This window comes from Dipodomys spectabilis, unplaced genomic scaffold (genome assembly GCF_019054845.1).
Source record: "Dipodomys spectabilis isolate Male_0828 unplaced genomic scaffold, ASM1905484v1 ptg000228l, whole genome shotgun sequence".
In the NCBI taxonomy this organism is placed as follows: Eukaryota; Metazoa; Chordata; class Mammalia; order Rodentia; family Heteromyidae; genus Dipodomys; species Dipodomys spectabilis.
In genome coordinates, this window is record NW_024870905.1 from 11703878 (window position 1) to 11718569 (window position 14692).

General features: G+C 45.0%; 2 protein-coding genes across 5 annotated transcripts in view; one reads left to right on the forward strand and one right to left on the reverse strand.

Moving 5' to 3' along the window:
- The window catches only part of Peak1 (pseudopodium enriched atypical kinase 1), a 227590-nt gene extending 225824 nt beyond the window's left edge, over positions 1-1766 (reverse strand). The window contains exon 1 of the mRNA XM_042697775.1: positions 1626-1766. The gene's annotated coding sequence lies outside the window, so the exon portion shown is untranslated. The remainder of the gene's footprint in view (positions 1-1625) is intronic.
- A 375-nt stretch (positions 1767-2141) lies between these two features.
- Positions 2142-14692, forward strand: part of Hmg20a (high mobility group 20A) — a 72389-nt gene continuing 59838 nt past the window's right edge. For 2 of the 4 annotated variants that reach the window (XM_042697753.1, XM_042697757.1), the window contains exon 1: positions 2351-2720. The gene's annotated coding sequence lies outside the window, so the exon portion shown is untranslated. Of the gene's footprint in view, positions 2232-2350; positions 2721-3007; positions 3030-14692 lie in introns of those variants that run through there. The other 2 variants (XM_042697752.1, XM_042697755.1) reach the window with 2 other exon arrangements.

Genomic DNA, 14692 nt, shown 5'->3' on the forward strand with positions numbered 1-14692 from the left:
GATAACCACATGTCAAAAAGCTTTCGAAAAAAAATCATTTGACATTTTTTCCCACATAATATAATCATGTTAGTCTCCAAAATAAAGACATGATAAAATATTTTCTCCTCCTGCCCTCTGACATCTATGGGCAGGGGATGTTTGTTTTTTTACATACTTGGAGAGTTGGTCACAGAGCCATGGAATGAATTTCTGCTTTTGTTGTTAACTGGTCATTTTGGTGCTGAAAGCAACTGACTCAGACTCTGAAGCAAAAAAAAAGGCACCTTACCTGCTATTCTAATTTGCTAAATGAGCCACCAAAAGAAAGAAATGTTTAGGCAATTCAGAATGCAATCAGGGTGGTCAGTGAATTGGGCAAAATCTAAAATGTTCTGAGATTACAAAAGAAGCCATCACTGAGTTAAGTATCCAAGATTGCTCATGGAAAGTTTTACCCGTGTGGATAATTCCGTTGGGTTTTTTTTTTTTTCACTTTCACATTGCAGAGAGCAATATTCTCTCTAACTATACACATTACTACATGGCCTCGGCAAAAGAAAAAAAAAAAAGAGCACTGGATGAACCCAAATAAATAAATAAGCAAATAAGTAAATAATAAAAATCAGCAGGTAAATCCCTAAACTGAATCTCTGAAGCAGTTCCAATTCAGGTGAAAAGCTGTTCATATATTATCATCCAATGACCTAAAAATAGCCTTTTATGTAAGTCTCCAAGTATCTAATTGAACGTGGAGTCCTACCACATTCAAGACAGGCAGAAGAAGGGGGGGGGGGGGGAGTGCTAGGTTTTCTATAGTAAGGGCCAATAAGGATGAAATCATAGTTTTCCTCTAACTCATCACTACCCTTCCACGCCAGCCATCCAATAACTCCATTCCACAGCTCTGATTCCTACACTTGGATCTTAAAAAGAAAACGGATGTGCAGAAGCACCCTGGTATGTTTGTTCTCAGCAATCTTTAATGTAGCCTAGGGACCAAATCAAACTCTCGGAGGGACGGGGCAGAAGATGGGGAAGGGGAAGGGGGGAAGATTGGGGGGGGGGGGGAGGACATGGTTCAGACACCAAGTCCTCCCCTCGGGAGGAAAAGAAAAGTTGAGGAATCCGTGAGTCAACGGGGTCAGAGAAGAAACTGTTTAAACCCCAAGACTCACGCTCCGCGTGGACGGGAAGTGGGGGGGGGGGGGTCCCCCAGCCACGGAGGGGAAGAGAGCAGGCGTGAGAGCTCCAGGCTCCGTTCGTGCCCCGGGCTTGCAGGCGAGGCTGCCCCCTGATTTGGGGGTGTGCGGGGGACAGATGTGGGGTGTCCGGGGGTGTAGATGCGGCCGGAGCCGTCCTCAACTTTTGCCTCCTCTGGGGGGCGCCGCGCTCTCAGGGCCACGGCCCGGCGGAGGGCGAGGGGGGCTGGGCCGGCCGACGGCGGGGGGCGCGCGGCGCCGGCGGGGCGCGGGGTGGGACCCAGGGGGAGAACCCCGAGCGCGCGCGCCGGCCACCCCGGGCCCCCCGGCGGCGCCGCCCGGCCCGCGTCGGCGTCCTCCCCCGCCGGCCGGCGCCCGGAGGAAGACGGGGACCTGAGGGGACGCGGGCGGCCCTGCGCCCCCACCCTCCCGGCCCCCCGTTACCTGAGGGGTGCGCACACCACCGCGGGGATCTCCGCCGCCGCCCGTCCCCGTCCCCTTCCTGGTGACCGCCGCCGCCGCCGCCGAGCAACTGACACTGACTAACAACTAACTAACTACTGGCGGCCGCCGAGTCCACCGCGCGCGCCCGGCCGCTCGCCTTCCCCGCCCGTCCGCCCGGCCCACCAGCCGGCCCGCTCCGCCCAGCCCGCGCGCCGCCCCTCCGCGCGCGCTCCTGCGCCTCGCGCCCCGCGCCCGGCGCCCGCGGCGTGTCTGGAGGGAGGGAGGGAGGGAGCGAGCGCGCGCGCGCACGCGCCTCCGACTCTGCTCTCAGCCCTGTGAGGAATCTCCTCCAAAACCCGCCTTTCTGCGTGTCACTCTTCCGAAAACCCAACCTATACGGCGTCTGATTGGTTGGGTGGGTGGGGCCAAAGCAAGAGGGCGGGGCGAATGGGACCTTGGGCCCGCGTGGAGGGGAAATTCAGGTTCAATTAGTTAGGCGCTTAGAGGAAACGGGCAACCGAGCTCTCCCCCTGCTCGGAGCCAGATCCCTGTGTGTCAGCCGGCTGGCGAGTACAGAACACGTGTTTTCACGGAAGTCAATAAATCGTAATTACCAATTAAAATCCCACTATCTGCGGGGAGGGGGGGGGGGAGTTGCTTTAGGGAAAAAAACTACATCTCCCAGGAGCCTCCGCGAAAATGAGTCTCACCTTGCGTAATCACGTACTCCTTCGCCGTGGTGGGACAAAATAATCCCCTTTTTTTTTCTTTTCTTTCTTTCTTTCTCCCCCCCCCCCTTTCCTGAAGGGAGCGGGAGGGATAATATTTCATTTTTTTCTCCTCCCCGGAAGAATTTCCAAATATTACCACTATAAAAAGAAGCTGCTTCTAACCGGAGGTGATTTAAGACCATTAGATAAGGAAGAAGAAGGAAAAGATGATCTGAAATCAAAGTGCTGCGGAGGAATTTCGGCCAAGCCGTGAGAGCACGGAGCGCACCGAAGGACGACGACCGAGAGGGGCCGCGGGCAGCGTGCTCGGAGCCGGGGTCTCGCCAGGCCTCGGGCCCCGCCGGCCTGGCCCTGCCGTCGGCAGGTGAGTGAAGCCAGGCGGCCCCGGGGGGGGGGTGCCGGGGGCGCGCCGGCGGGCCGCCCTCCCACAGCCCGTCCCTTTGAACTTCCCCCCTTTTGCCGTTGTTACTGGCTGGGGGGGGGGGGGGGCTTGCGGCCCAGCTTGAATGGGGGCGCTTCACTTCCGGCGGGGGGAGGGGAGGGGACGCCGTCACTGTGGAGGAGGGGGGGCATAACTCACTTCCTGTGCCGGGGCAGGAGGTGGGGGGGACTGTTGTGTGTGGAAGGGGAAGGTGATGGCTTGGGGGTGACCTGCTCCCGTTTCCTCTGCTTGGTAAGGTGGGTTTTGGGGAAGAGGGCGGGAAAGGGAGGGGTGTGTGTGCGTGTTTAATATCAAAAGTTAATTCACCCAAGTTTGTGCTGATCACTCCACACACACACACACACACACACACACACACACACACACACGTGAACTTGGGTGTTTTTGCTTCCACGTGTAAGACGGGAAAATTGTCTCCCCACCGCCCATCCCCAACAAGATTTTCCTAATGCTTTCTCCAAATAACTTGAATCTCCTGTTCAAAACTCTGAAGACTACGGATTTTGTAGTGTGACTGGAGGTGAAAAACACACCTTCGCTCCCCAGCTCAAGTTCATCCTGGATTGAATGAGCTAGAATGTTCTCTGCCTTGACATGCAACTGGAACTCTGTAAGGAGATGGTTTATTAGAAGACTGAATAGTTACAGACATGACCCGAACGTTTTCATCTTGGCAAAGGGAAAGCATCTTACTGCAATCATTCATTCTGGTGCTATTTTTAATATCACTGGTATCTTACATCGACATTTTGTCTTGGGGCTACAGGTTTTGCCCTGTGCCTCATGACACTTCCTCAGCCTTAAAAAAAAAAAAAAAAAAAAAAAAAAAAAAAATCTGCTGCAGAAACATGGGGTTTTTTTTGTTGTTGTTAGTGGTGGTAGTGTTCATTTTTGCCTTGGTTTTTTAGAGGGAAGAAAGGTGGGCACAAAAAGGGAGGGTAGAGAGTAAACAAATATAATCATGCTATTCACTTTACACTATGTGGAAAATGACCTATGTAACTTGTGGTTAGGAATTAGAGGGGAAAGCGAAGGAAGGGGTGACATGGTCCAGAAAAAGAAATGTATTCATTACCTCACTTACAAAATGGTCCCTTCTGTACAACACTTTAGTAATAACAATAAAATTATAGTTTTTAAAAAATCTGTCCTGCCAGGCGCCAGTGACTCATCATACCTATAATCCTAACTACTCAGGAGGCTGATGTTTGAGGATCCCAGTTGGAAGCCAGGCTGGACCAGAAAGGACATGAGACTCTTATCTCCAATAAACTACTCAGAAGAAGCCAAAAGTAGTGCTATAGCTGAAGTTGAAGAGTGCCCTGGCCCTGAGTTCAAGCCCCAGAACCTGCAAAAACAATCTGCCTTGACTTGGAGGTGTGGTTCAGTTGGTAGAGCACTAGTATCAGGTACTGAATTTGGGTCTGGGTCTCAGACCTAAAAATAACAACAACAAAAACTGCCACTTGTAGCCATTTGTACAAGGTGTATTTTCCTCCATTTTCTGTCTTTATGATTTAATTTAGCATCAATTTTAAAATGATGCCTGTTCTTTATGGGTTTATTTGCTTTGATACCAGTACTGGGCTTGAACTCAGGGCCTGGGTGCTGCCCCTTAGTTTTTCCCTTAAGGCTGGTGATCTACCACTCTGCTTCTGGCTTCTTGCTGATTAATTGGAGACAAGACTTTCATGGACTTTCCTGCCCTGGTTAGCTTCAAACCAGAGTCCTCCAATCTCAGCCTCCTGAGTAGCTAGAATTACAAGTGTGAGTTACTTAACATCCAGCTTTCTTTGTGTTTTATTTTTGTTTTCTGCCAGTGCTGGGGCTTGAACTCAGGGCCTGGGCACTGTCCCTGAGCTTCTTTTGCTCAAGGCTAGCATTGTACCACATGAGCCACAGCACCACTTCTGGCTTTTGCTGTGTATGTGATGCTGAAGAATCAAACCCAGGGTTTCATGCATGTGAGGCAAGCACTCTACATTCCCAGCCCTCTATGGTTTTCAAGCATGGAGCAAAGCTCATGAGCTCAGTCCATATTTTAAGGAAAGGGAAATATTATTAACAAATGACAAAACTGTTACGTATTTAAATATGTAGGTTTAATTAGGTAGCTGGTAAAGAGAACACCACGAGCTTTCAGGCAGGAAAAGGAGTTTATGTTACTGAACTGCCTGCCCCTGCCATGCAAGGTGGAGACCACATGGCCAAAGAAATGGGCGGCTGAGGTCTGACCTGGGTTTAAGTAGAGAAGGGGAGAGGAGAAGGTGCAGCCAGGTGGGGGAAGGTGTGGCCACACTGGATGCAGATATGACCTCAGAGCCTGGTCTGATGGGAAGCAGGGGGGGGAGCAGCTGGGGATGTGACTTCCAGGTGTGCCAGTTACCTAGGTGACACAGGTACTGGGCAGAGACTTAGCCAAGAGGAGGGAGGAACCTGCCTCGCCTTCCCAGGGTGAACCTTACAAAAATGAATAACAGCTGCTTTCCCATATTTGTGTGTGTGCGTGTATGAAGCTGTCATCTGAGATGGCAGTAAATACTCTCAACTTCAATTTCTTGGCCTCTGTTGAAGAGTTATCCAGGTGTATGGATAAAGAAGGAATCAATCTTTTGGAGCTTACATTATGGAATCCTCAACAGATTCATTAATTTTAGGATATCTTCAAGTGAGCCTACACTTTCTTCAAGAACTTAAGGCTTGTGTATATCTTCCTTTGGGATGAGTTTGCAATTCATTCTAGTTCTTTTAAAAAGCTGTTTGGTTTAGTTATTTGCAAAATGTTCTAGAAACTAGAAGTCATCATAGGAATATTTTAAACTATTTTGTTTTGGTTTTAACTTGACATCTCCAGCTGGAATGTAGCTCAGGGGTAGAAGCATTTGCCTAGCATGCATGAAGTCTTTAGTTCAATTCTTAGCATTGCAGAAATAAACATCAGAGAGGGCAAGAGGACACTTAACCTTGCATGGAAGCGTTGGGGTTCATCTCCAACACAACAGTACAGTATGTAATCAGTCTGAGACTCTAAAATCAATTATCTTTTGAAAGACTGCAGAATTGCTACCATAAGCTGACTAAAAAAGACAAGACTAGGGGCTGGGAAGGTGGCTCGGTGGTAGAGCGCTTGCCTTGCATGCATGAGGCCCTGGGTTCGATTCCTCAGCACTACATAAGCAAAAAGAAAAAAGCCGGAAGCGCTAGCCTTGAGCTGAAGAGCTGAGGGACAGCGCCCAGGCCCAGAGTTCAGGCCCCACGACCGGACCCAAAAAAAAAAAAAAGACAAGACTAAATGAGCCTGTGTTCTTAATAGAAGAGGAGGGCCATGTACACCATCTTAAGTAGTTACTAATAGCCTCAAAAGAAAGTGTGCCAGAGCCAGACACTGGTGGCTCACGCCTGTAATCCTAGCTACTCAGGAGGCTGAGATCTGAGGATCACAGTTCAAAGCCAGCCCGGGCAGCAAAGTCCGTGAGACTCTTATGTCCAATAAACCACTAGAAAACCAGAAGTAGTGCTGTGGCTTAAGTGGTAGAGCACTCACCTTGAGCTGAAGAGCGCAAGGACAGTGCCCAAGCCCAGAGTTCAAGCCCCATGACCGACCAAAAAAAAAAAAAGTGTGCCAGTATCTTTATATAACTGTCTTATACAAAATGATGGGATCACCCTGCAAAAATTAAACTATTAGTATTAGGAATTAAAGTATTAGGAATTGCTGAAGTATGGAAAAATTGTAGGACTGAATTAGAAAAAGAAAATACTTTCAAAATACTGGCTGAAGCCAGGTACTCATGGCTTACTCCTGTAATCCTAGCTACTTGGGAGGCTGAGATCTGAGGATCGTGGTTCAAAGCCAACACAAGAAGGAAAGTCCATGAGATTCTTATCTCCAATGAACCACCAAAAAGCCAGAAGTGGGCTGGGAATGTGGCTTAGTGGCAGAGTGCTTGCCTAGCATGCATGAAGCCCTAGGTTCAATTCCTCAGTACTACATACACAGAAAAAGCCTGAAGTGGTGCTGTGGCTCAATTGGTAGAGTGCCAGCCTTGAGCAAAAGAAACTCAGGGGCAGTGCCCAGGTCCTGAGTTCAAGTCCCAGGACTGACACATAAATATATTTATTTATATTTATAGTCATATACAAACACACACTGAGATTCAGTAGTATTGTCTTTTGGAATCTGTCTTTGGAAAGCAAAGGAGTTTATTAACTTGGCCCTCCAGATTCTCCATGGAAGACATGTAGTATAATAGAAATAAGAAAAATTGCTGCAGCTGAAAGACTCGAGAAGCTTGAAGAACTGTCTGTAGAGAAGGAAGCAATATATAAAGTAAATATCTGGAAGAAGATGTCTTGTGATAAGTGACAGTTATTCATTGGCTCCATCAAAGAAGAAATATTAGAAAAGCTTGTGACAAATAAAGAAGAGTAGTCTGTGGAGCCTCTTCTCCTTTTAAAGTGCTGCTCTGAAGAAGCTATCTTCCAAGATGGTGTGTTTTGTTGTTTTTTTTAATGCCTTTTGTTGCATGTTCTTTGCATTTTATAATAGAAGGATGTCACATTTAAGGTGGGGAAAAAAAAGTCTAAATATTCAAGAGACTGAGATCTGATTTGAAGCCAGCCTGGGCAGAGAAATCCACTCTACTCCATCTTCAAAAGAATCAACAAAAAGCCAGGCTGGAGGTGTGGCTCAAGTGGTAGAGCACCAGCCAAGTGAGCAAACAAGCCAAGCAGGTAGGCATGAAGCTTAAGTTCAAATACCAGTACAGGCCAAAACCATAAAAAAAAAGAGGTAGTGTTCTTCTAAGACTTCATTATTTCAACAGAAGTTCAGCACCTGTCGATGTTCTGAGGACTTCAAATACAAAATGCCTGAATCCTCTTGGAGTTTACTTTTTTTGTTTCCAAACTAGGTTTTCCCATCACCACCACTACCTTGGTATTCCAAAATAATGTCTACTTTTTCATCACTTTTCAGGATGCAGTCCTACATTTGAGCTCTCTTGATCTTGTGAATGTTTTATTTAATTGAAGCATACAGCATGATCCTATCATTTAGTTCCTTTGTACTGTCTGAACAAATAAGTGTGAACAGAGTGAGGCAGGGAAGACGGGCCAAATTTAAAACTATATTTATATTTTATTAGGTTGATAACCTTGAGCAATTAGTTTGCCTGAGTCTAAATGGAGTTGTTTGATGGGGAAAAGGAAAAATACATGTAAATCACCTGGCACAATCTCCTGGTGCTGGAAGCTTAATAAATGGTATTATTTAAGCCACAGTCTTGCTTCAGGCAGGCTGGTCATTGGGATTTGCCCATGAGTTTGCTTTAAGCCTTGCACACAAGGAAATGGAATTCCTCAGTTCCCACAGGGAAGTGGAAATGGCGTGGCCTGGGACTAGAGACGTGGGAAGGAGCAGGTGAGGATGGAAGTGAGAAGAACATTGGTTGTCCTTTTTCTTAATGTAGCAGGTTAGATGGTGGTGGGGTTAACAATAGACAAAGACACCTTAGGATCTGAAAGAAAGTTTTCCATTTCTTCTAATTAGGTCAAGGCTGTGATAGGTAGGCCATTTGGTTTTTGGTTTGGGCTTTTTTGTTTGTGTTTGTTTTTTGTACTGGGGAGTAAACCCATGGCTTCATGCTGCTAAGCAAGCTCTCTACCACTTAAGCCATCCCTTCAGCCCTTTTGTAATTATTTTGGTTGGCAGGGAGGGTTGGGGTGATGGTGGTGATGGTTGGTGGTGGTTGGTAGTGGTGTGTTTTGAGATAGGGTCTTGCCCAGATTGGCCTTGAACTGATGATCTTCCTGTCTTCATCCCCTGGGTAGCTGGGCTTGCTAAGGTGCAGTTCAGTTTCTCTGTGACAGTCATTGAGATGGTGGTTGCACCAGAAGTTAAGCAATCAACATGAAGTTCCTGGAGAAAGTGGGAGAACAGTAGACAGGGATGTTAGCCTTTGATTCTAAAACTATCCCCCAGATGATTGAAGTAGAAAAATCTTAATGGGCAGGAACTGAGGACAGTGACTTGGGAAAGTCAGTACAAATAAAGGTATTCATTTGGAGACATGTTTTAGTACCTTTTATGTGTCAGGCACTATTAAATAAAACTATCTGAATTATTTTCTTAGATTCTAAGAGTATGAGCATGTCTTAGTTCTCAATGCAATACTTATGGTTCCCTGAAAGATTGTAATAATTTTTTATGATACTAGCAATTTTTCCCCCTTTCAGTTTGAGGATGGGAACTGAGGGCCTTGCAGGTGTAGGCCAGCGTACTACAACTGAGGTAAAGCCCCAGTCTTGGCTTCTGTTTTTGAAACAAGGTCTGTCATATACAGCCCAGTCTAACTTCATACTCAATTCTCCTGCCTCAGCCTTCTGTGTGCTGAGATTACAAGCATATGCCAGCACACCAAGCTTTTGCATGTTATCTTTTCCCCCCTTGGTAAGGCTGGGGTTTGAACCTAGACCCTTGCCTTTGCTAGGAATGCTCTCTACCACTTGAGCCATTCCTTTATCCTTTTTTAACACCTGTTAATTTTCTGCCAGCGTTTATGATTTATATTGGGGCTGGCATGGACTAAGATCCCCCTTTTGAGGCTTTCTGTGCCCCTGGGATGATAGACACACACCATGCCCAGCTTTTTTTTTTTTTTTTAAGATAAAATCTCCCAAAGTTTTGCCCATGCCAGCACACTTTGATCCTCGTGGTCTCCACTTCCCAAGTAGCTAGGATTACAGGTGTGAGCCACCATGCCTAGACCTCATGGGTTACATTAATTTTGATAATTCAGCATTTTGTACTTGGGAAAATTGAGGCTTAGAGAAGTTAGTGAACTTTCTCAGTCTATTAAGCAGCAAATGTTAGAGGCCAGTGGTGTCAGCATTGGAATTTACCAAAGTTTGATAGAAAGGAGAAAGAGGATCTCAAATGAAGCCTCAGTTGTAGGTGCTGACTTACTCTGTGCATAATGGAGCCTCTGGCAGGTACGTTTGGGGCCGTAGTACTTACAGAGGAAGGACTTGGTAGCTATAAGCACTCATTTTCTAAGTATTTTGTTTTTCCCGGAGGACTTGGCCCACACTGCCCCACCCACCAAGGGAGGAAAGGGGAATGAGGAAGGAAAATAGGGGTGGAAAGACAGCTGCTTTGGGGTATAAACAGTGAGATTTGTGTGACATAGAAAGATCAACTTGGCCTTAAAGTCCCATAAAGTCACTACTATTTTAAAATAGTAGTTGCAAGCCAGGTGCAGATGGCTTATGCCTGTAATCCTCGCTGTTCAGGAAGCTGAGATCTGAGGATCGTGGTTCAAAGCCAGCCCAGGCAGGAAAGTCCATGAAACTCTTATCTCCAATAAACCACCAGAAAACCAGAAGGAAGTTGTGCTGTAGCTCAAGTGGTAGAGTGCTAGCCTTGAGCTGAAGAGCTGTGGGACAGCTCCCAGGCCCAGAGTTCAAGCCCCATGGCCGACGAAAATAAGAATAAAATAAAATAGTAGTTGCAAATCTATCCTCACTAGATTCAAAACAAGCTATTGCTGACAAGACTGTCATGGATTGCAACATCATGGACAGGGAAGCAGCATCTCAATCCACCAAGGACCACATTAAAGAATGGTCTCTGCCGTTCCTACACGCAGCATGGGGCATGATAGGCCACATCCCCAGGTTGGTGTAAATGTACACCGCGGTGCTCACGCAGCCACCAGAGCAGAACATACCCTTCCCCAAGCAGAGCAAGACTAACGTTCAAAAACTGAAAGTATCAGATTCTTTCTAAACAAACTTACACTGGACTGGAGGCATAGCTCAAATGGTCGAGCACCAGCTATGAGTAAAAGAGCCAGCACCCCCTCCATTACCCCGTCCCCCCAAAATCAGGATTATAAACCAACATCATATTTGAATCCTGACTTTAGTTAGGTAAAAATTGAAGCTCAGTTTGTAAACAGGTAGGCAGGGCTCACCATTACACGCTACTTATTTAACTTTATGACTAGATTTTATTGTTCATGAAAGTAGTAGCTTAGGTTGGTATTTTGTGATTGATTCATGTGTCATGCTTTAAAAAGATCGTATCTCTGTGTGTGTCTTAAAACAGTAATAAAGGTCCACATACCACATCACTGAATGGCTAGTAATAGGTTAGAATGACAGGTGATACTGAAGATCAGGTTGAACCTGACATACCAGACAGATTTGTAACATACACCAAAGTAATATTTTATCTGTGTCCAAGACTGCGTGGTTAGGGGTAGAGAGAAGCAGGTCATGGAAATAGATTCCTGGAAAGATGTTGAAGTAGACATGTGTGGTTTGTATTTAAGCACTTGAATTTTCAACAAAGCCAGATCTCCCTCCTTTTAAGAAGAAATAACGCCCCTGTTTTACAAGAATTTGTATCAACAACTCCACTTTTTTTTCCTTTCCTGTCGCAAAGTTCACTTCTGCCTTTTCTTTCCCATGTCCATGTGCCCATCATTCCTCCCTCAGTAACTTTAATCTCTTTTCCCTCTTCATTTTTGTTGGTGGTATACAGCTTGTGTATCAGCAGTCAGTGCCAAAATTTTCACACTCTTGAAGCAGGAATTCCACTTTTGCAGGATTTGTTAATAGCACTGACATCTATAGTGTCTAAAAATAAAACCGAACTATTCAACAGTGGAGTGGTTAAACAAAGCATTTACCTACCTTCTCATTTTTCATACTGGCTTTAAAAAAAAAAAAAACATCGAAGATATTATCAGACTTTTTGCAGAAATGAAAATAAGAAAAATAGAAAACTAGAAAAACTGCTGGTTTAGTATATATTTCTGAAGCATTTGTGTTTTCTATATAATAAGCATTCACTGGTATCACGAACAGTATCAGAACAGTATTGCAGAAACAATATTAAGAAACAGTGCCCTCACAGATGGGTCATGATGGCTCCCACCTGTAATCCCAACTGCTCAGGAGGCAGAGATTGAAAGGATCATGGCTCAAGGGTCGTTCAGACAGAATGTTTGTGAGATTCTGTCTTAACCACTAAGCCAGGTGAGGTAGTTCCTGCCTGTCGTCCTAGCTATACAGGAGACAGGCCTATATGCATGTATGCACACATAGGCCTATACTGTACCTGTGTTCTACCTAGGAAGATTGTAGTCTGAAGCCAATCCTGGGCAAAATTGTAAAACTCTACCTGAAAAATAACTAAAAGCAAGAACAAGGCTGAATGTTGGGGCTCACACAGTAGAGCACCTGCTAGCAAGTACAAGGCCCTGAGCTCAGAGCTCATAACCCAGAATCGCCTTCTTCAGAAAAAAAAAAAGAAGAAAAGAAAAGAAAGTGCTTTAAGCTGGGCATGGTAGCTCACACCTGTAATCCCAGCTGCTCTTGAGGCTAAGATCTGAGGATCAAGTTTCAAAACCAGCCTGGGCAGGAGAGTCTGTGACACTCTAAAAAGAAATAAAGGCAGTAGCAGACGTGTGGCGCACGTGGTAGAATACTATACTTGAGCACAAAAGCTCATGACAGTGCCCAGGCCCTGAGTTCGAGCCAAGAATTAGCACCCAAAACCAAGTGAAGGCTATAGAGTCAAATCCTAGCAACATCAGTTACTGGTATGTGATCTTGGAAAGGAAATAGGTGGTACTGTGTCTGTACTCAATTCCCAAACCACTCTGGAGTACCCAGCTCCTTGCGAGCCCTCAGCTGGTTGGTTTTGTTATCAGACATTTTAAGGGAGCATATCTCATTTAATCTTTATCAGACATATCTCACTTAATCTTCACATCCTCACAGGAACCTAAGACTATTATTTTTCACTTCACATAAGAGAAAACCAAAAGTCAGAAAGTCTGCATATCTAGATTAAGTGACTTGTCAAAGTTGGTCTCAGGGAGATGAGCAGATAAGAGCTGAAGTGTAAAGTTAGTAAGAACCTAAGAGGCCAAATGCTCAGAGAGAAAGACAACATCCAAAATCACTTTTCTGAACTTAATCCCCCTCAAGACATTTGCTGCTCACAATCCAGAAGAAGAAGAAAATGGACATGTGTTGCTTTAAGACAGTTGTCTTAATTTATTAAAGCAGCAGTGCTAAACTCATCCAAAGACATAGGGAAAAATAGTGAAAAAGTCTAATGTACATATCAGCGGATGAGAGAGAAAATTAGGAGAATTGCATATTTGTATGATAGTGGAAATACAGCATCACTGCTGTTAGTGGGACATTTACAACCTTAAGCACATATATTAGAAAGAAGTCAAAATATCAGTCATCTAGCCAGGCACTGTGGCTAAGGTCTGTAATCCTAGCTAATAGGAAACTGAGATCTGAGGATCATGGTTCAAAGCTACTCCAGGCAGGAAAGACTCTGAGACTCTGATCTCCAATAAACCACCAAAAAAACCCAAAACAAAACCAGAAGTGGAGCCATGGCTGAAGTGGTAGAGCACTAGCCTTGAGCAACAGCAGCTCAGGGACAGCTGTAGGTCCTGAGTTCAAACCCCAGGACTAGCAAAAAAAAAGTCATTAAATATTTTCCTCAAGTTAGGAAAAGAATAGTGAACTAAATTCACAATAACTAGAAGAAGTGAAGTAAGTAGAAATTAATATGAAAGCCAAAATTTGATTTTATGAGACAGGGTCTCAGGGAACCCAGTCTGGGCACTAGTACTGTCGCCTCCTGCCTCAGCCTACTCAGAGGCTGGGAATGTAGACACGCCACCATATCCAGCCAGGGAACATCTCTGTAGATTCTGTAGATATTAAAAAGTTAAAAAAAAAAAAAAACTTATGCAGACAAATTTGAACTTCTAGATGAAATGGACAAATGGTTAGAGTATTTCACCAAGATTGGTACATGAAAAATATCTGGATCCTGTTTTAATCTGATGAATAGATTAAATCCATTATTTCAGTTTTCTCCAGAGAAATATAGGCCTAGGTGACTTGATCAGTTCTTACAGATATTTAAAAAATCAACCCTGGCCTTGCTTCAACTTGTCTATGGAATATAACTAGTTTTCCGAGATCAACAAACCTTGATACCAAAACCTGGCAAAGATATTTCAGAAAGGTATTTGCAGGGCAGTCTTCCCGCCCTCCCCCCCTTACCCCTTCAGTCAGTCGTGGGGCTTGAAAACTCTGGGCCTGAGCTCTTCAGCTCGAGGCTAGCATTCTTACCACTTTGAGCCACAACACCACTTCCAATTTGCTGGAAGTTTATTGGAGATAAGGGTGTCAGACTTTCCTGCCTGGGCTGGCTTTGAACCGTGATCCTCAGTTCTCAGCCTCCTGAGTTGCTAGCATTACAGGCATGAGTCACCTGCACCCAGCTGCCAGTCTCTTTTTTTGAACCTAAATATATTACCTGAGGCTATAGTAACCTAAAAGAATCTGTAGACAGCTGGTTCCAGGGGTTCATGCCTGTAATCCTGGCTATTCAGGAGGCTGAGATCTGATGATTGTGGTTCAAAGCCAGCCCAGGCAGGAAAGTCTGTGAGACTCTTATCTCTAATAAAAAGAATCTGTAGACAAATTATTAGAACTGATGCAAGCTCAACGTATGTATAGATAGTTAGAAAATGAACATTTTAAGGCAATATGCTACTTATATTAGCATTTCTAAAAATCAAACAAGGGCTAGCTCAGTGGTACTGTATATATACCTTGTGTGTGTAAGATTCTGGGTCCAGTTCCCAACACACCACGCATAACATGTCAAACCCAAGTCTGGACAGAAAACTGAACACTTAAGAGGAATAAGCTCTAATGAAGATATCACTTCTCCCCAAATTGATCTATAGATTAAATGAAATCCTAATAAAAATCCAAGGTGTGTTTATGGTAGGAGGAGGGTTTAACAAATGGATTCTAAAATTCATGTAGACGTATAAAAA